The 5,000-nt window shown below is 42.3% G+C and overlaps 1 protein-coding gene across 1 annotated transcript in view; it reads right to left on the reverse strand.

Annotated features, from left to right (window-relative positions):
- Positions 1–5,000, reverse strand: part of ntf3 (neurotrophin 3) — a 35,143-nt gene that overhangs the window by 29,711 nt on the left and 432 nt on the right. The window lies entirely within an intron of this gene.

Consider the following 5,000-nt stretch of genomic DNA (forward strand, 5'->3'; position numbering starts at 1 on the left):
GATATTCATTTATTTTAACATGGGTAACGCCCAAATAGATAAAAGAGTAAGGTGAAGTAAAGTCCTATTTAGCAGACGCTTTCATCCAAAAGCAACACAAGCAGTTTTGACAAGACAGAAATAGTTTATAGCTAATTAAAGTAACAATTAAAGTAAAGTGACTGATGTGGAGCAGGCATTTGCATCCAAAGTGAAATAGACTTGCAATTAGCATCTGCGGTCTCAGGGACCAGGGTTAGCTTCCCTGCAAACCTCTCTAATGTCCTTCCAACCCTTACTTACTGTAGTTTCACACCTCATTCTAAACAATCACAATTTTCATTCTGTGGAACTTGATTTGACCCACTTTAATTTGACTTTGGAGACGTTGAAATGACTTTTGTGACTTTGAAGGTGACGCTGTTTTTTTTATGTTGAATGTATTGAGAGTGACGAGTCACGTGCCGATTTGGGTTGATTTGGGGCGGGGTCTGAGCCGGTCGGCCATGACGGTAGGATACTCTATCGCGCCCCAAAGATAGTGACACAGATCAGGAAAGACAGCTTGAGAAAATGACCCTAAAACCACGTAACAGATCACCAACATATGACTGACAGTATGCATTACATAACCACGGTAACCACGGATGTCTTTGCGTCAAAGGCCGCAGTGTGATTCAACAATAAGCGCTACACAGCAATTTCCTTTTCATCCCATATCATCACATTATGCTACAAAAGGAAGTATGATACAGTGGCATTAGATACAGTAATGTACAGTAATACATGGCATTAGATACAGTAATGTACTGTACTGTTACTATGGCCAGAGAGAACTAAGGCCACTGCATGATTCAATCAACTGTGCAAGGTAACTCAGGCAATGTGGACAATGGTACAGTTCAATTCTGTCCACGTCTGTGGCATTTACGTGGTAAACTGATTGAATTCACTCCAAATGACAAGGGGTCAGAATTATCTTCAAATCCACTTAAATGCTGATGCCTAAATGCTGATATAACTTAATTCATCAGGTCACAAGGTGCTGTGTATGACAGAGGTCAAAGGAGAGCAGGACAGCTCGGGTTTCTCTCTCCAACGGAGAATCATTTTTCACTGTCAGTTTTATGACCTGACGCAATTGCAGAGACTCTTCCAAGTGTTCTCCCCCGTCACACTCCATCGATTAAATGGTTTCCACCTCTCAACATTTCCATTGAACAGCTTAGCATGCCGAGGCAGAAAGTATCTAAATTGAACTGGATTGAGGCCAAGAGACATAACTTCACTGTGAGCCGGGAGAGAAAGTATCAAATGATCAGTCACAGTTGGTGAACCTCATGTGGCGAACTGCACTTCTATCTAAGGCTAATTTGTTTCTATCTGTTCTAGGGGGAGACCATCCATGAAATATGGACGTTTGATTTTCAAGTCATAATCATGACATAATCTTCAACTTCGTATTGCGGTAAAAAAATAAAAAATAAAAAAAGAACATCAAGAATTCCTCTCAATTAGATGACAATGATGTTCCTGTTGCGACAAGGGAAGGACATGTTTTTGTAGAAGTCATTAATTGTTCTCATTATAATTCACCTCAGATCCTGTGTCAATCAATCAATCAATCAACCAATCAATCAATCATCAGCTGCAACAGCTGACTCTGACAGACAGGAGAGACCATAGATATTAGAAAGCTAGATACCGCATTGGGCTCCAGAACGTATGTAAATAGCGACGCCATCTTGGTGGGGGCAACAATCACTGGAGGCCAATGGAGAGGCATGTGACACTGACTGGAAATCAGACAGGTGTCTCTGATCACCAGCAAGTGTTGCCCATAGACAGTAAAGGTGTTGCCCCTAGCAATATGGCAGCCATGTTTACGATGCCACCTACAGTAATACAACTCGACAGACAATGCGGTATCTAGCTTTCCAATATCTATGGGAGAGACCTTTGAAGGTGACCTTTGACATTTGTGATAGGGTCTGGGAAAAATCCATCACATGGTGAAATCAAAAATCCTTGATTACTACTCCATTTCAACACTCTCCGGTGAAATGTCACCAACTTAAGATTCTGATACCATCTAGCAAAATCCTGAATACCGTCCCCTAGCAACATCCTTGATACCATCCTAGCCACATCCTGGATGTGGCTAGGATGGTACCAGAATCTTAAATTGGTGACATTACACGATGTGATGGGTGTTCCAATATCACATCACATTTGAAGAGACCTTTGAAGTGTTCAGTGCCCGATCAGTGACCGTAAAAAGCATACACAGCATATTCTCATGTCAAAATGTGAAGCCAAAAAAAACAAACATGTTTAGCTCTGGGATGGACAATTTTCTATTTACTATGAATGATGTGGCACTAAAAAAAACACCTACAACGCCAACCAGTTTTGGCTTCCTTCCTTCATCCCGCAAGTGCAGGATAACCCTCTTCCCACTGTTCCTTATGTAGTCACTGAGACTGAAATTACTCCACATCAAGATCATATCACATTTGGAATCAGGGCGCTCCCAGATCACCCAATCAGTCAAAAAAGAGGATGGCCCACCGTCACAGCAACCAATCATCCAAAAGAACTGGGCCAACGTCCCACCCACACACCCCGGGGGGTTGTGATGATGTCAGAGGGTTTCATTTCTCCATTCATACTGCAGTCTTACAGAATAAAGGGTTCCAAAATGGAACCCCGAAATAGCATTCCGCTATCCATGAAAGAACCCTTTCAAATGCTCTATGTGGAGAATGTTCTAAAAAGAAAATGCAAGACTTTTGCCAATATGGCATTTTTTAACTAACGAAACATGGAAACAAATTTCCATGTTGAACATTTCACCTTTTAAGGTACTCTGGCGGGGATATTCTTTTTTGGACTGAAAGAATTTGTGTATGTCTGTGTGCGTGTGTGTGAGTGTATGTGTGTGTGTGTGTGTGTGTTCTTTACTGGAAGCACTGGATCACATGGGATGCGCTGAGCTCCTTCCTCTGTCAGATAAACAGGCAAGAATAGGCTACAGCCTCGCTGCACTGTGTGACCTAATCACATCAGCAAATTTGGGACTCTTGTTTTGGAGCACATGAAGACGGCTGTGGACAATACAAACACCAACAACTACTCTCCCTCTGTAATACTACCTCCACATTAGCTTATGACAACAAATCAAGCTTAACAAGAAGGGAGTTAGGGTATGCTGAAATTGCCATAACTACAAACAAGTAGAGCACTGTTGAAAACATTCTGATAATAGGCTCTCCTCTCTCTTTCCCTGAATGTGAGTGAGTGAGTGAGTGTGTGTGTGTGTGTGTGTGTGTGTGTGTGTGTGTGAGAGAGAGAGAGAGAGAGAGAGAGAGAGAGAGAGAGAGAGAGAATCTGATATGACAGGTTTGGGATGTGTGAGCATGAGCTCTGGACTTCAAATAATCCAAGAAGGAAGTCGAAAGCAACACAGGCATGTTCCTAACTTGACTTGCCAAGAGAACTTCCGATAACTGTCCAAGATGGCACCTGGAAGGCCGCAGTCTCCAATCACGTCCGGTAATCCTGATCTAAACGAACGTCTTCTCACATGCGCAAATTTGCAGACCAAAACTCGGAGCGCGGCAATCTGAGATCAAATGTCGAGCCTCTAAGTGAAGCCCAAACAAGTGGGTTTCACTTTTAAGCCATCTGGTGCGCAAGCTGTCTAATGCCACATTTTTCTGTGTAGTATAATGCACAAAATTAAAGCTGCTTCAAACTATAGGGGGTGGTTGCGCCGACAAAGCCTCTGCAAGAAGAGTAGCTTTGTGCACATTGCAATTAACTAGGAAGACATAAACTGACTACAGAGTATTCAAATTGCATATCTCCTTACTTTTGCTTTTAGGCATAACAAAGCTATGTTTGAGGACCAGGCCAAGGTTACATGGTCTTAATTCACGGTTTCAAAGGAAATTCAACCCTGCCCAGACAACTCGCCCTGATAGACTGGAAATGTAATACGGAACTCTACCAACTTCATTGCACAGAAAACGGGTCCGATGTAAGTATGGCTCAAAATGTGCAGTCACCGGGAACCATGAAGGCTCAATGTGTCCTACGTCTTGTGTCAAATCCAGAATCTGATACTTAAACCTGTCAAGCAAGCCTATACAAGACCCTGCATTTACGCACAGAGAACGGGATAATCACACGGAAGCCTAGGACGGATACACACACACACACGGGGAAAGACAGACAACTTTGCTCAACTCTTCTCTTTCTTTTATCTTGGCACATCTAAGGGGTAGACTTACAAGGTGTAAAAAACAGCGTCAGCTATACGCAAACGCTGGTCAAAATCCCGTTCGGGTTTGGTTTGCCAATTCCGTCTACACTACAGATTTGCGTGGATTATCTATTTTAGGGATTGTCTGTCGATCTCGGACAGCTCTCGGGGGCGCAACCACTTGTAATTTAGCAGGACAAATGTGACTGCTATTACTATGTATTCCATACACAAAACTAGCAAACCGTAAAAACTCATAGAGACTTAAGATAATGACATAAAAAAGCCAAGCCACCAAGCGCAATTCTTGTCACATTTTACAGTGCAGAATGACAAAGACTCTCCACAATATGTGCACCTAATGCGTAACCTCCCCATTCTCACGCGCAAACTCTTAATTCTTCAAGGTTTCGGGTACTTTTAAGAAAAGTATCCTGTCTACTCTTTCAAAAATTAAATCTTATTTTGCACAAGTTCATACAATGCATTTTAACACAACACAACCTAAGTTCAACACAAAACTTAAACGAACAGTCCAACCCTGAGCTCTATTGTTTTTTTGTTTTTTATAAAGAAGTGCACTCCGGGTAAGGTAAGAGGTGCTTTTGCCCATACTGGTTTTCAGTTAACCCCGAGGCATCGCTCAGCGCATAGCATTTCACATTCCGTCTAACCCTGCTTGGTCCACAATTTACATTTCCCGTCCCATTTCGGAACTATGTAGAAAACAATAACAAAACTCGCTAACAAGTCG

Source organism: Alosa pseudoharengus, unplaced genomic scaffold (genome assembly GCF_046254945.1).
Source record: "Alosa pseudoharengus isolate Yale_2024_CS ecotype anadromous, Long Island Sound unplaced genomic scaffold, YU_APseudo_1.1 YU_APseudo_1.1_scf_20, whole genome shotgun sequence".
NCBI lineage: Eukaryota > Metazoa > Chordata > Actinopteri > Clupeiformes > Clupeidae > Alosa > Alosa pseudoharengus.